This window comes from Prionailurus viverrinus, chromosome A1 (assembly GCF_022837055.1).
Source record: "Prionailurus viverrinus isolate Anna chromosome A1, UM_Priviv_1.0, whole genome shotgun sequence".
Lineage (NCBI taxonomy): Eukaryota > Metazoa > Chordata > Mammalia > Carnivora > Felidae > Prionailurus > Prionailurus viverrinus.
The window spans coordinates 112,234,807-112,250,573 of record NC_062561.1 but is presented as its reverse complement, the minus strand read 5'-3'; the positions used below and the strand labels follow the sequence as shown (position 1 = coordinate 112,250,573).

The following is a 15,767-nucleotide window of genomic DNA, read 5'->3' as shown; positions in this document are numbered from 1 at the left end:
CCACCCTCTCCCTGACTGAGGTACTCAATCAAGTGTGTGCGTTGGGTACTCCTAAGTCACCCATGTGACAGAGAAACCCAAGCAGAAGCCCAGGCGCACAATGCACACACAGTGTGCCTGATTCTCCTCTTTCTGAGTCTTCCCTCCCTGCAGCCCTAAGCCTGGGGCTAGTTCGGACCCAGGGTGCTTAAGAATGACGGACTGACTGGCAGACAGAATGACCATCTAGGCCCTGGTATTAGCAACTCGACATGTCAGGTAACCTGAACGTAAGCTTTCCCAAAGAGAAGATCCCAAGTTTTCTAGCCAACCTGAATATCCAAATTTTTAGGAACAGAGATGAAATACTCAAATATCTACTAATAGGTATCAATTAATCACACATCCCAAAATCAGTTAAGTGAACTATTTCTGAAGAACACTAAGCTTTTTTCCTCACTTATATACTTTATGAAATAATCTTATTCAAAGTCTTCTCATGCATCTATAACGCCAGTGGCTTTGATTTTACCAGGAAAAAAAAAAAAAAAAAAAACTTGAGTCAAATAACTTTTTCCTTATCATCGGTGCAATGATTCACTGAAGCAGCTTTGTTGACTAAGCATCTCCCATGAGCCAAGCAAGCACTGTTTTGGCATGGGAAAATGCAACAATGAACAAGGCAGAAAATGTCCAGGCCCCATGAAGCTTATGATCTGGTAGGGGAGACAGAAATGAACGCTCAAACCAATACATAGACAGTATAACATCAGAAAGGAACAAATAGGAGAAAAGGAAACAGCCAAAGGGGATAGAGGGACTGGTCATGTCAGGGAGGGAGAGTCATGGCAGCCGTGTTAGAAAAGGTGGTGGTGGAGGGGCGCCTGGGTGGCGCAGTCGGTTAAGCATCCGACTTCAGCCAGGTCACGATCTCGCGGTCCGGGAGTTCGAGCCCCGCGTCGGGCTCTGGGCTGATGGCTCAGAGCCTGGAGCCTGTTTCCGATTCTGTGACTCCCTCTCTCTCTGCCCCTCCCCTGTTCATGCTCTGTCTCTCTCTGTCCCAAAAATAAATAAACGTTGAAAAAAAAAAAAAGAAAAAAAAAAAAAAAGAAAAAAAGAAAAGGTGGTGGTGACTGGAGGCCTTGAAATGGAGCCATCATAAAAACTGGGACAAAGTTCCCAGATGTCAAGTACAGCGGTCTTACGCCGAGAAAGGGTTTGTTCAAAGAACAGCAGAGTCAGCATGGCTAGAACAGAAAGGGGAGGCAGGCCATGTAGGGAGGGCCTTGTAGGCCTGGTAAGGGCCTTGATTTTAACCTCCACCTTGGAGGATTTTGAGCAAGGGAGTGATATGAACTGATTTACATTTTTATGAGATCTAGGTGGAAAAGAGACCGGTGGGGAGCTGGCAAGAATAAGGACAGGAAGGGGACTTTGGGAGGGGGACAGATAGCAGGAGAATTACTTCCCACAGTCAGCCAGCAAGAGGTGAGGTTAGACTGGACTGGATCGGGGGATGGTGTGGCATCGAAGAGAAGAGGCACAAGGAGGAAGTATTATGTACGCTGCCATCTCAGGACTCACTGCCGGAGCCCGGAGTGCACAGGAAGGCAGAAGGCAGAGAAGACTCTAGTGTTGCAGACAGAGCAACTGGGTCAGCGGGGATGCCTTTCCTGAGATGAGTTTGGGGTGAATTGAAGTGGACTAGAGAGAGTTTCTGGAGGGAAATAGAAAAGTTTTTGAGGGGCGCCTGGATGGCTCAGTCGGTTGAGCATCTGACTTCGGCTCAGGTCATGATCTCACAGTTCGTGGGTTCCAGCCCCACGCCGGGCTCTGTGCTGACAGCTCAGAGCCTGGAGCCTGCTTCGGATTCTGTGTGTGTCTCTCTCTCTGCCTCTTTCTCTCTCTTCTCTCTCAAAATTAAATAAACGTTAAAAAAAAAGGAAGGTTTCTGAGATTTATCACCTTTTAAATATATGTCAGATGCTGCCACTGGAAAGGGTAATTCAAGCCACAACTATCCATTTGGGTAACAATAAGGCAGCTGGTGTTTTATTTGTCCTGTATACTTATGTTTGTGGCTCCTACTTGGCAACCATTTACATACATTTTTATTTCTTAACTACTATGTAATATTTAAGATACACAAAATGACGTAAAAAAAAATAACAGAATGAACAACCATGTATTACCGCCCAGCTTAAGAAATAAAACATTATTACCATGCAGGCAGTCTCCTGTCCAGCCCTCAATAACCAAGTCCACTTCCCTCCCACGAAGGTAGTCCGACCATAAATCCGGAACTTCTGTATTTTATACTCTTACCACATATATATCCCTAAAAGTACATGGCATCCTTCTGCATTTTTTCATATATTACACAAATAGCATAGCCACTGAAGTATTCTTTGGCAATTTGTTTTTCTCTTTTTTTTTTTTCATTTAAAATCTATGAGATTCGTCTCTGTTGCGTTCATAAACCTAGTTTAGAGTTTTACTACTATGTAGCAATACCACTTAGGAAAATACTGTAATTTATTTATCCAATAACCCACTGGGTGATATTTGGCTTGGTGGTAATTTTTACTATTGCAAACAGCATACTGGTACAAAAAGGTAGAGTAATACTTGTACGTTTTATCATACCCATGTGTACAGCTTCTCCCAGTCATATATCTACGAGTAGAATTAGTCAGTGCCGGACGTCAGCATCTTCCACTTTGCTGAATAGAGAAGTGTTTTCTGAAGCTAGTGTACTGATATACCTTAATATCAGCAATGTTCCTATCGCTTCACGTGTTCTGTACAACAACTTTGTACTGTTGAACTTCTTCATTTCTGTCAGTCTGATGAATATGCAATGGTATCTGATTTTTTTATTCTGCTTGTCATTTCTCTAATCATTAGTGAAGTCGGACATCTTTTTATATGTTTAAATTGTTAGCTGCCTATTTCTTATCTTGTGCCAAATTCTCTGCTGGATTGTTCTTTTTCTTACTGGCTTGGAAGACAATCAATTTTTCAAGTATTCTGAATCTGTACTATGTGTCACAAATATCTTCTATGCTGACGTATGTTTTCACCTTTTCAATGATCCTTTGATGAACACAAGTTTAAAATCTTAATGGAATCAAATTAATCAAAGCTGTTTTTTCATGATTTATATATTTTGCATTTTGTGAAAACTTTCCCTCCTGAGACCCTGTAAGTATACGCTCTTCTAAACATTTTAAAGTATCACTTTTCCTGGGTCTTTTTTTATTATTATTAAAAAAAATTTTTTGACATTTATTCATTTTTGAGAGAGACACAAAGCATGAGTGGGGGAGGGGCAGAGTGAGAGGGAGAAGTAGAATCTGAAGCAGGCTCCAGGGTCTGAGCTGAGATGGTGACTTGAGCCAAAGTCGGACACTTAACCAACTGAGCCACCCAGGCACCCCTTGTGTTGGGTCTTTAAGCCAGTTGTGTGTGCTGTGAGGTAGAGATCCAGTTATATGCTTTCTCCACATGTACAACCAATGGTCCTAGGACTGTTTCCTGCAGAATCTTCCCTGGTGCCACAGGTACCACGTCTTTACAACGGCCAGGGTCTGGTTCCAAGTGCTCTACCCTGCTGTGCTGGTCTCTGCTCCTGCTTCATTACCCTGCCTTCATTACTAAATCTCTCCAGAAAGTCCTGTTACCTGGTAAGTCAGGCCTTCTCTCTCCTTTTAATTGTCAAAACCATCTTGTTCATTTGCTTTTTGTCTTGCATTCTTTCCTTTAAATTTTAGCATCAGCTTTTGGCAACCCATAAAAAAACCCTGCCTTCTGGATATCTCTGGGGAGAATGCATCTCTAAGAAACTGAGCCTTTCTATCCATGGTCTAATAGATCCTTCCATTTCTTTGTCTTCTTTTTTTTTAATGTTTTTTTTTATTAGTTTTCTTTATTTTTGAAAGGCAGAGAGACAGAACATGAGTGGGGGAGGGGTAGAGAGAGAGGGAGACACAGAATCCAAAGCAGGCTCCAGGCTCTGAGCTGTCAGCACAGAGCCCGATGTGGCCCGAACTCATGAACTGTGAGATCATGACCTGAGCTGAAATCAGACGCTCAACCAACTGAGCCACCCAGGCGCCCCGCTTTGTCTTCTTTAACTACCTTTATATATTTAAATTGTTTTCTCCTTAAAGATCACAAAAGTCTTTTATTAGATTTGCCTCTAGTATTTTTCACATTTTCTTATTAGAAGTGCTATTTTATAGCTGATACATTCAATGTAATTGATTGTATTTATTGGTCATATATTCAACAAACTTGTTAGACTTTATAATTAACTTTGGGGCACCTGGGTGGCTTAGTCAGTTGAGTGTCCTGACTCTTGATTTTGGCTTAGGTCGTGATCCCAGGGTCGTGGGATCAAGCCCCACATCAGGGTCTGCGCTGAGCCTGGACCCTGCTTAAGATTCTCTGACTCTGCACCTTGCCTGCTCAAAGTGGGCACATGCACTCTATCTCTCAAATAAACAAACAAAATTATTAACTTTATTAAGTAGTATTAACTTTATCAACAATTTTTTCACAAAACAATTTTTTTCAGATTCTTTTGGGGTTTCTATGCAGAAATGACACATTTTTAACACCTTGAAAGAGAATACCGCTAAAGTTTCATCACTGAGTGTGCATTTTGATGTAAGTTTTACATAATCGGTTTAAAAATAAGTCCTTTCACGGGACACCTGGGTGGCTCAGTCAGTTGAGTGTCTGACTTTGACTCAGGTCATGATTTCATGGTTTGTGGGTTCAAGCCCCACACCAGGCTCTGTGCTGACAGCTCAGAGCCTGGAGCCTGCTTTGGATTCTGTGTCTCCCTCTGTCTCTGCACCACCACCACCCCACCACCCCACTCACACTCTGTCTGTCTCTCTCTCTCTCAAAAATAAATACATGTAAAAAAATATTTAATAATTCCTTTCTATCCCTAGTTTGCTAAATTTTTATCCTAAAGGATATTCATTATCAAATTTTTTTTCTGCATCTCTCAAAATTATCTCATGGTGTTTTTTTTTCTCCTTTAATATTTTAAGCTGGTTAATAAAATGTGTAGATTCTTCTAATACTTGCCTTCCTGAAAAAAACCAACTTGGCAATGATATATAATTTTTTTCATACATTTTGATTCAGTTTCTCAATGTTCTGTTTGGGATTTTTGTGTCCATGTTCATGTAATCAGATGTTATTTGTCTTTCTCATACTGTCCTTGTCTAGTTTGGGCACTAGGTATCCTGCAGAAATGAAATTCACAAAAGGAATTGTCTGTGGGCAGGGCAGATGTACTCATTTATCTAATCAAAACAAGTATTTTCTATGTTTGGAATTGTCTCCTCCATGAATATAAAACCATCTAGTCCAGGTGAGTTTGTAGGTTTTGGGGACAGGAAGTTTTAACTATGAATTCAATGCTTTATAGCCAGTAAAAGACATATAAGGACATATAAAGACTATTTCAGGTTTTTCCTTTTTTTACTGAAAGTCAGTTTTATAATTTTTTTCTAGAAAGTAATTTCAGCTAGGTTTTTAATTTTTTGGCACAAAATTATTAGATTTCTGATATCTATGTCACCTATAATTTTCCTTTTAAAACTCTAACATAATTCAGGGCTTCTATTTACCTTGATTGTCTCCTGAATAAAGTTATTTTGTAATTGTTTTCTGAGATCTAACTTTTGGCTTTGTTGATACCTTCTATTGAATCTTCGTTTTCCATTTCCTTAATTTTTGCTCTTTACTATTTCTTTTCTACTTTCCTTCCTTTTTCTTCTCCTTTTTCCTTCTTTTTGATTTTATTTTGTTGCTTTTTTCCAACAAGTCAGCTCAATTTTTAAAATGGAGAAATATTTCATGTACCATAAAATTCATTATTTTACAGTATAAAATTCAGTGGGGGTGTGAGTTGTATTTATAACCTTTGTTTTTGATTATAGTAAAATATGTATAAAACATGAAAATTATAATATTTAACCACTTTTAGGTGTACAATCAATTCATTGGAATTAAGTACATTCACAGTATTGTGTAACCAGCAACACTACCATTTCCAGAACTATCTCATTCTCCCAAGCAGAAGCTCTGTAACCATTAAGCAGTAACTTTACATCCCCTCTCCCCTATGCCCTAGAAAACTCCATTCTACTTTCTGGCTGTATGTATTTGCTTATTCTAGGTACAAACCATATAATAATTTGCTCTTTTATATATGGTTTATTTCACTTACCATAATGTGTTCAAGGTTTATCCATATTGTAGCATGTATCACAATTTCATTCCTTTTTAAGGCTGCATAATATTCCATTTTACATATACACCGCACTTTCTTTATCCATTCATTGGCCAATGGACACATGACTTGATTCCATCTTTTGGCTACTGTGAACAATGCTGCTATGAGCACTGGTGTACAAGTATCTGCTTGAGTCCCTGTTTTCAATTATTTTGAGTACACACCTGGTGGTATTGCTGGATCATATGGCAATTCTATGTTTAACTTTTGAGAAACTGTTTTCTAAAGTGGCTACATGATTTTACATTCCCACCAGCAATGCACAAGTGTTCTAACTTCTTCACATCCACATCACCAACACTTGTTATTTCCAATTTTGGAGTTTTTGTTTTTATAATAGCTATCCAGTGGGCGTGAAGTTGTTTTGATTTGCATTTTCCATTCTAATGACTATTGTCTTCAAACATCTTTTAATGTGCTTATTGGTCATTTGCATATCTTCTTTGGAGAAATGTCTATTCAAGTCCTTTGTGCATTTTTTTCAACGTTTATTTATTTTGGGGACAGAGAGAGACAGAGCATGAATGGGGGAGGGGCAGAGAGAGAGGGAGACACAGAATCGGAAACAGGCTCCAGGCTCTGAGCCATCAGCCCAGAGCCTGACGCGGGGCTCAAACTCACGGACCGCAAGATCGTGACCTGGCTGAAGTCGGACGCTTAACCGACTGCGCCACCCAGGCGCCCCTTTGTGCATTTTTTTAATGTTTATTCATTTTTAAGAGAGAGAGACAGAGCACGAGCAGGGGAGGGGCAGAGGGCGAGAGAGGAAGACACAGAATCCAAAGCAGGCTCCAGGCTCTGAGCAGTCAGCACAGAGCCCAAAGCAGGGCTCAAACCCACCAACTGTGAGACCATGATCTGAGCTCAAGTCAGATGCTCAACTGACTGAGCCACCCAGGTGCCCCCCTTTGTGCATTTTTAAATTGGGTTATTTTGTTGTTATTGCTGTTGAGTTGTGGGAGTTCTTTATATAGTCTACACGTTAATCTTTTAACAGCTATATGATGTGCAATTATTTTTCCCTTTCTGTGGGCTGTCTTTTCACCTTTTCACTTTCTTGATAGTGCCCTTAGACTCACAAATGTTTTTAATTTTGGTGAAGTCTAATTTATCTACTTTTTCCTTTTATTGCCCATGTTTTTGGTGTCATACCTAAGAATCCACTGCCAAATTCAAGGTCATGACCATTTTCCCCTGTGTTTTCTTCTAAGAATTCTAGCTTTTAGATTTATGACATTGATCCATTTTGAGTTAATTTTTGAATGTGGTGTGAGGTAGGGGTCCAACTTTACTCATTGCATGTGGATATAAAGTTGTCCCAGAATCATTTGATGAAGAAATTATTTTTGCCCTAAATGAATGGTCTTGGTACTCTTGTTGAATATCAATTAGCCACATTATTTGGTTTTATCTCTAGGATCTCAATTGTATTCCATAGGTCTACATGTATCCTTATGCCTGTATCACACTGTTTTGACTACGATATCTCTGTAATAAGTTTTAAAGTCAAAAGTGTAAGTCCTCCAACTCTGTTCTTCATTTCCAATACTGTTTTGCCTACTCAGGGCACTTTGCACATCCATATGAATTTGAGAATCTACTTTTCTTTTTTTTTTTTTTTAAGGCAATTAAAATTTTGATAGGGATTGCATTGAATTTGTAGATCATTCTGGAAAGTCTTTGTAACAAGTCTTAACAAGTCTTCTAATCCATGAATATGGGATGTCTTTCCATTTATGTAGGTCTTATTTCTTTCAACAATGTTCTATAATTTTCAGGACACACATCTCTCATCTCCTTGGTGAAATCTAATCCTAGGTATTTTATTATTTTGGATGTTTTTAAATTATTATTTTAGAGAGAGAAAGAAGATGTAAGCAGGGGAGGGAGAGAGAGAGAGAGAAAGAATCCTAAGCAGACTCCACACTCAGCATGGAGCCCAACGCAGGACTCAATCCCATGACCATGGGATCATAACCTAAGCTGAAATCAAGAGTCAGATGCTCAACGGACTGAGCCACCCAAGGTGCCCCTTCGCCCCTTGGATGCTTTTGTAAATGGAATTTTCTTAATTTCCTTTACAGATTGTTCACTGTTAATATAAAAAATACATCTAATGTTCGTTGTTTACCTTGTGCCCTGCAACTGTGCTGAATTTAACAGTCCTAATAGTGTGTGTGTGTGTGTGTGTGTGTGTGTGTGTGTGTGTGTGTGTATTCTTTAGGATTCTCTATACATAAGATCAAGTCACATGCAAAAAAAGATAATCTCAATTTTTCCTTTCCAATTCAAGACACTTTTTTTGCTTAATTCCTCTGGCTAGAACTTCCAGCATAATTTTTTTAATGGTGAAAGCAGGCTCCTGATCCTGATCTTAGATTAGAAAGATTTCCAGTCTTTCACCACCGACTATGATGTTAACTGTGGATTTTTTCATAAATACCCATTATCAAGTTGAGGAATTTCCCTTCTATTTCTAGTTTGTTAAGTTGTGTGTGTGTGTGTGTGTGTGTGTGTGTGTTTTATCATGAAAGGGTATTGGATTTTGCAAATGATTTTTCAGCAAGAACTGATGCAAACATGAATTTTTTCCTTCATTCTACTGGTGTATGACATTGATTGACTTTCATATGTTGAAGGGATTCCTAGGATAAATCTAGGAATGAATCATAGTGTATAACCCTTTTCAGTATGCTGCTTAGGGGCACCTGAGTGGCTCAGTCAGTTGGGCACCCAACTTTGGCTGAGGCCATGATCTCACCATCCATGAGATGAAGCCCTGCATAGGGCTCTGGGCAAACAGTTTGGAGCCTGGAATCTGCTTCAGCTTCTGTGTCTCCCTCTCTCTCTCTGCCCCTTCCCTGCTACTGTTCTCTCTCAAAAATAAAATAAAAACATTAAAAAATTTTAAGTATGATGCACAATTCAGTTTGTTAGTATCTCCATGAGAATTTTTGTATCTGCATTCATAAGGAATATCTGTCTGTAGTCTTTTCTTGTGATACTTTGGTATCAAGGTAATCCTGGCCTGATGTAATGAATTCAAAAGTGTTACATCCTCTTCTAATTTTTGGAAGAGTTTGAGAAGGATTGGTGTTCATTTCCCTTTATTTTTTTTTATTTATTTATTTATTTATTTATTTATTTATTTATTTATTTTTGAGAGAGAGAGAGAGAGAGAGAGCGAGAGAGAGAGAGAGCAGGAGAGGGGCAGTGGAAGAGAGAATCCCAAGCAGGCTCCCTAACATGGGCCTCAATCCCATGATTCTGAGATCATGACCCAAGCCAAAATCAAGAGTTGGACACTCAATTGACTGAGCCACCTAGATGCCCCCATTCTTCTTGAAATGCAGCAGAAAATTAACTAGTGAAGTCATCTGGCCCTGGGCATTTCTTTGTTGGGAGATTTTGATTAGTGATTCAACCTCTTTATATATAAAACTAAAAAAATAGTTTCCTATTTCTTTTGAGTTTTGCCGTATGTTTCTAGGAAATTTGTTAGTTTCATCTAGGTTGTCTAATTTGTTGGTGTACAATTGTTTATAGTATTCTCCTATAACCCTTTTTATCTCTGTGAGGTCGGTAGTAATGTCCCAACTTTCATTTCTATTACTAGTAATTAGAGTCTTATTTTCCTTAGTCAATCTAGCTAAAGTCAACAATTTTGTTGATCTTTTCAAAAAATGAAATTTTGGTTTTGTTGATTTTCTTTATTCTCAATTTTATCTCGTTCTAATCTTTTTAATGTCCTTCCTTCTGCTACCTTTAAGTTTGGTTTGCTCTTTTTCTAGTTCCTTAACATCTAAAGCTAGATTATTAATACAAGATCTTTTTTCTTTCCTAATGCAGGCATCCACAGGAATGTATTTCCCTCTGAGCATGGCTTTTGCTGCATCCTGTAAGTTTTATCATGCTTTTTAAAATTGAAGTATAATTGACATACAATATTAGTTCCAGGTGTACAACAGTGATTTGACATGTATATACATTGTGAAATGCTCACCATGGTAAGTGTAGTTACTATATGTCACCAAAAATATTACAATATTATTGATTATATTTCTTACGTGTTATGTTGTGTGTTCATTTTCATTCACCTTAAAGTACTTTCTAATCTCCCTTGTGATTTCTTCTTTGACCTACTTGTCATTTAAGAGTGTTCCATATGTTTGAATTTTTTCCAGTTTTCTTGCTGTTATTGATTTCCAGTTTCATTGAACTGTTGTCAGAAAAGATACTTTGTACAATTTCAGTATTGTTAAATTTATTGCAGCTTGTTTTGTGGTCTAACATATGGTCTATCCTGGAGAATGCTCTGTATGCAGTTAAGCAAAATTATTGTATTTTCTTGATGAATTGACCCTTTTGTCAAATATGTTGTTTCTTGTAACAGTTTTGCCTTAATGTCTATTTTATCTGATACCAGTACAGCCAACTCAGATCTCTTTTCATTTATACCTGCATGGATTATCTTTCTTCATTCTTCTACTTTCAACTTATTTGGGTTGCCTTTTTTTTTTTTAACATTTATTTTTCAGAGAGATAAAGCATGAGCAGGGGAGGGGGCAGAGAGAGAGAGGGAGACACAGAATCTGAAGCAGGCTCCAGGCTCTGAGCTGTCAGCACAGAGTCCAATGTGGGGCTCAACCTCCTGAGCCACAAGAAGTCAGGTGCTTAACCAACTGAGCCACTCAGACACCCCTACTTTCAACCTATTTGTATCTTTGAATCTCAAGTTAATCTTTTGGAGATAGCATATATTTGGATCTCAAAAACCCATTCTGTCCTAATTGGAAAGCTCAACTCCTCTGCATTTAAAGTAATTACTGACAGGGGCGCCTGGGTGGCACAGTCGGTTAAGCGTCCGACTTCAGCCAGGTCACGATCTCGCGGTCTGTGAGTTCAAGCCCCGCGTCAGGCTCTGGGCTGATGGCTCAGAGCCTGGAGCCTGTTTCCGATTCTGAGTCTCCCTCTCTCTCTGCCCCTCCCCCGTTCATGCTCTGTCTCTCTCTGTCCCAAAAATAAATAAACGTTGAAAAAAAAAATTTTTTTTAATAAATAAATAAAAAAATAAAGTAATTACTGACAAAGAAGAAATACCTCGGCCATTCTATTTGTTTTCTATATGTCATACCTTTTTTGTTCCTTAATTCCTCCAGTACTGCTTTCTTTTGTGCTTGATTTTTTTTTTATAGTGTACCATTTTGATTCCTCTCTTATTTCTTCTTGTGTACATTTATTAAGTTATTTTCTGGTGGTCACTCTCATGATTAAATTAAGCTTTTAAACTTGTAACAATCTATTTTTAGTTAATACAACCTTAGCTTCAATAGTACATAACAATTCTGTTTCCTTACAGCCCCATCCCTCCCCCATGTTTTTGTTGTCACAAGATACATTTTTAAGTTTTTTAAATGTTTATTATTTTTGAGAGAGAGAGACAGAGTGTGAGGGGGGGAGGAGCAGAGAGGGAGGGAGGGAGACACAGAATCTGAAGAGGCTCCAGGCTCTGAGCTGTCATCACAGAACCCGATGCAGGGCTCGAACTCACGAGCCATGAGATCATGACCATGAGCTGAAGTTGGATGCTTAAATGACTGAGCCACCCAGGCACCCCACAAAATACATTTTTATACATTGTGCACCCATTAACTATAACTGTTTTATGCATTTGTATTTCAAAGCATACACACACACACATACATACATACATATATTTAGTTACAAACCAAAAATACAATAATATTGCCCTTTATATTTACCTATGTAGTTACTTCTATCAGTGGATTCAAGTTACTGTCTAGTTTCATTTCCACCTAAAGAACTATCTTTAGCACTTCTTTTTTAATACCTTTTTTTAAATGTTTATTTTTGAGAGAAAGAGTGTGAGTGAGAGAGGGGCAGAGGGGACAGAAGATCTGAAGCAGGCTCCGCGCTGACAACAGTGAGCCCAATGTAGGGCTCAAACTCATGAACCATGAGATCATGACCCTAACTGAAATCGCATGCTCAACTGACTCAGTCACCCAGGCACCCCAGGTCGAACTTTAGCATTTCTTGTACAAGAAATTCCACAAGCTTTTGTGTATCTAGAAATGTCTTAATTTCTCCTTCATTTTTTGAAAGACAGGTTTGCTGCATATTGAATTCTGGGTCAACAGTATTTTTCTCTCAGTACTTTAAATCTGTCTTGTCACTTCCTTCTGTCCTCCACAGTTTCTGGGGAGAAATCAGGTGCTAATATTATTGAGAATTCCTTGTACGTGAAAAGTTGCTTCTCTCTTGGTGTTTTCAAGATTTTTTTTGTGCTTGGCTTTCGAGACTCCAATTATGTGTTCCAGTGTGGAACTCTTTGTGTTTGTCCTTGGTGTTTATAGATTCTTGGATGTATATATCCTTTATCAAATGTGGGAAGTTTTTAGCTATTATTTTTTCAAATATTCTCTTTCTTCTTCTGGAACTCTTAATTTATGTATGTTGATATGTTTGTGTCCCACAGGTCTATTAGACTCTGTTCATCTATCTTCATTCTTTATTCTTTCTGCTCCTCAGACTAAGTTAAATAGATTTGTCTTCAAATTCAGTGATTTTTCTTCTGCCTGTTCAAATCTGCTCTGGCACCCTCCAGTGAATTTTTCAATTAATGTACTTTTCAACTCCAGAATTTGTTTGGTTCCTTCTTATAATTTCTATCTCTTTATTAATATTCTCTCTTTCTTGAAACATTGTTCCCCTGGTTACGTTTAGCTCTTTTCCCATGGTTTCTTTTAGTTCCCTGGGCATATTTTACACAGTGAACTTATTAAACTTTTTTTCTAGTAATTCCAGTGTCTGTGCTTTCTCAGGGACAGTTTCTATTCATTTCTCCTGTGTAAAAGTCATACCTGCTTAACATGGATGGAACTGGAGGGTATTATACCAAGTGAAGTAAATCAGTCAGAAAAAATATCATATGTTTTCACTCATATGTGGAATTTGAGAAACTTAACAGAAGACCATAGGGGAAGGGAAAGAAAAATAAGTTACAGATAGAGAGGGAAACCATGAGACACTCTTAAATACAGAAAACAAACTGAGGGTTGATGGGGGTGGGGGTGGGAGCAGGGAAAATGGGTGATGGGCAATGAGGAGGGCACTTGTTGGGATGAGCACTAGATGTTGTATATAAATGATGAATCACAGGAATCTCTCCCAAAGCCAAGACTACAATGTATACACTGTATGTTAACTAACTCGACAATAAATTATTTAAAAATAAGTAAATAAATAAAGCCATACCTGCTTGTTTATTGGCATGCTTAATTTTTTTTGAAACTAGACTTTTAAAATTTTTTTTTAATGTTTATTCATTTTTTGAGAGGGAGAGAGAGAGGGAGAGCATGAGACGGGGAGGGGCAGAGAGAGAGGGAGACACAGAATCTAAAGCAGGCTCCAGACTCCCAGCTGTCAGCACAGAGTCCCACGTGGGGCTCAAACTCACGAACCAAGAGATTATGACCTGGCCAAAGTTGGATGCTTAACCAAGTGAGCCACTCGCCCCTGAAACTGTACATTTTAAATATTACAGTGTAGTAGCTCTAAAAATCAGATTCTTCCCTCTCCTCGGAATTTGTTACTTTCTGTGGATAGCAGTCATTTGTTTAGTGGCCTTTCTAAAAAGTTTTTGTAAAACTGTATTCTCTGTGGGGTGCCTGGCTGGCTCAATTGATAGGGCATGCAACTCTTGATCTCAGGGTTGTGTGTTCAAGCCCCATGTTGGGTGAAGAGATTACTTAAAAATAAAATCTTAAAAAAACACTGTATTCTTTGTCACATGTAGGTCTTTGAAGTCTCTTCCTTTAGCTAGTGTTTAAAGCGATATTTTCTTAAATGCCTCGAACAGAAGAAATAGAGTGAGGAAAGAGAAAAAGAGAGGGAAGGGAAGGGAAGGGAAGGGAAGGGAAGGGAAGGGAAGGGAAGGGAAGGGAAGGGAAGGGAAGGGAAGGGAAGGGAAGGGAAGGGAAGGGAAGGGAAAGGAAAGGAAAGGAAAGGAAAGGAAAGGAAAGGAAAGGAAAGGAAAGGAAAGGAAAGGAAAGGAAAGGAAAAAAAGAAAAGAAAAGAAAAGAAAAGAAAAGAAAAGAAAAAAGAAAAAAGAAGAGGAAGGAGGGGGGGGGAGGGAAGGAAGAAAGAGAAAGGCAGAGAGAGAAGAAAAGAGAGAGAGAAAGAGAGAGAGAGGAAGGAAAGAAGGAAGAAAGGAAGGAACGAGGTGACTGGTGGTTCAGTCAGTTAAGTGTCCAACTTTAGCTCAGGTCATCATCCCATGGTTCGTGGGTTTGAGACCCATGTTGGGCTCTGTGCTGACAGCTTGGAGCCTGGAGCCTGCTTCAGATTCTGTGTCTCCCTCGCTCTCTCCTCCTCCCCCTTTCATATTCATTTGTTCTCTCTCTCTCTCTCAAAAATAAATAAACATTAAAATTTTTTTAAAAAGGAAGGAAGGAAAGAGAGAGAGAGGGAGGGAGAAAAGAAAGAAAGAGAGGAAAGGGAGGAAAGAGAAGAAAGAAAAGAGAGGGGGGAGGGAAAAGAAAAAGAAACTCTTCTAGTCTTTGCAGACTAACTTTGTGTTGGAAGACCCCATCAATGCTTAGCCATTTTTCAACTCTACCTTAGCCTTCATTTCCTACTTGTGCTGATCATAGAGATCAGCCAGAGGTGAAAGCTTGGGATCTTCTCAAGTCTTTTCTAAGTATGTGTCCTGCCCTGGACATTTATGGCTCCCTAAACCCTTCCATACACATGGGAACTTGTCAATGCCTTCATTTTCCAAAGTCTCTCTTTTCCTGGATTTCACCATGTCCTTTGTTTACATCACCACTATCCTGATTTTCATAGTAATCACTTTCTTACATTTCTCTATAGATAGGAACCCATGTATACATCCCTGGAACTAATTCTTCAAGTTTAATTGTAAGTTTTTAAAAATTTTGATAGATCTTTTAAGTCTTCCCATTCCTTTTTCTCTTTCCTTACACTTTATTTGTTGATGAACCCAGGCAGTCTGACTGGTAGAATTTGCCAGTCTGGATTTTGCTGACTGCACACTCATGGTGTAGCTCAGCATTCTCCTCTGTCCTCTATTTCCCGGAAACAGGCAGCTGGATCCAAAGGCTAGATCAGATTCAGGTTTCATCTCTTTGGCAAGATTGTATGTTCTGTTCTTTCACAGCAGGCATATAATGTCTGGCTGTCTCTCCTTTTATGATGGCAGCAGCCAGTGATGCTCATGGCCTAGATCCATTACTTCACTGGGGGATGAAAATAGCGATATCCTAATTCTATCATTTCTTTTTTCATTTATTAACTGGGATACTTCTTTTTTATTGTAAACATTTTTTATTTTAATATTTTAATGTTTGTTTATTTTTGAGAGAGAGAGAGACAAAACACAAGCAGGGGAGGGGCAAAGAGAGAGGGAGACACAGAATCCGAAGCA

General features: G+C 38.8%; 1 protein-coding gene across 5 annotated transcripts in view; it reads right to left on the bottom strand.

The window, feature by feature from the left end:
- CATSPER3 (cation channel sperm associated 3) overlaps nt 1-15,767 on the bottom strand; it is a 36,452-nt gene that overhangs the window by 9,692 nt on the left and 10,993 nt on the right. The gene's annotated exons all lie outside the window — the stretch shown is intronic.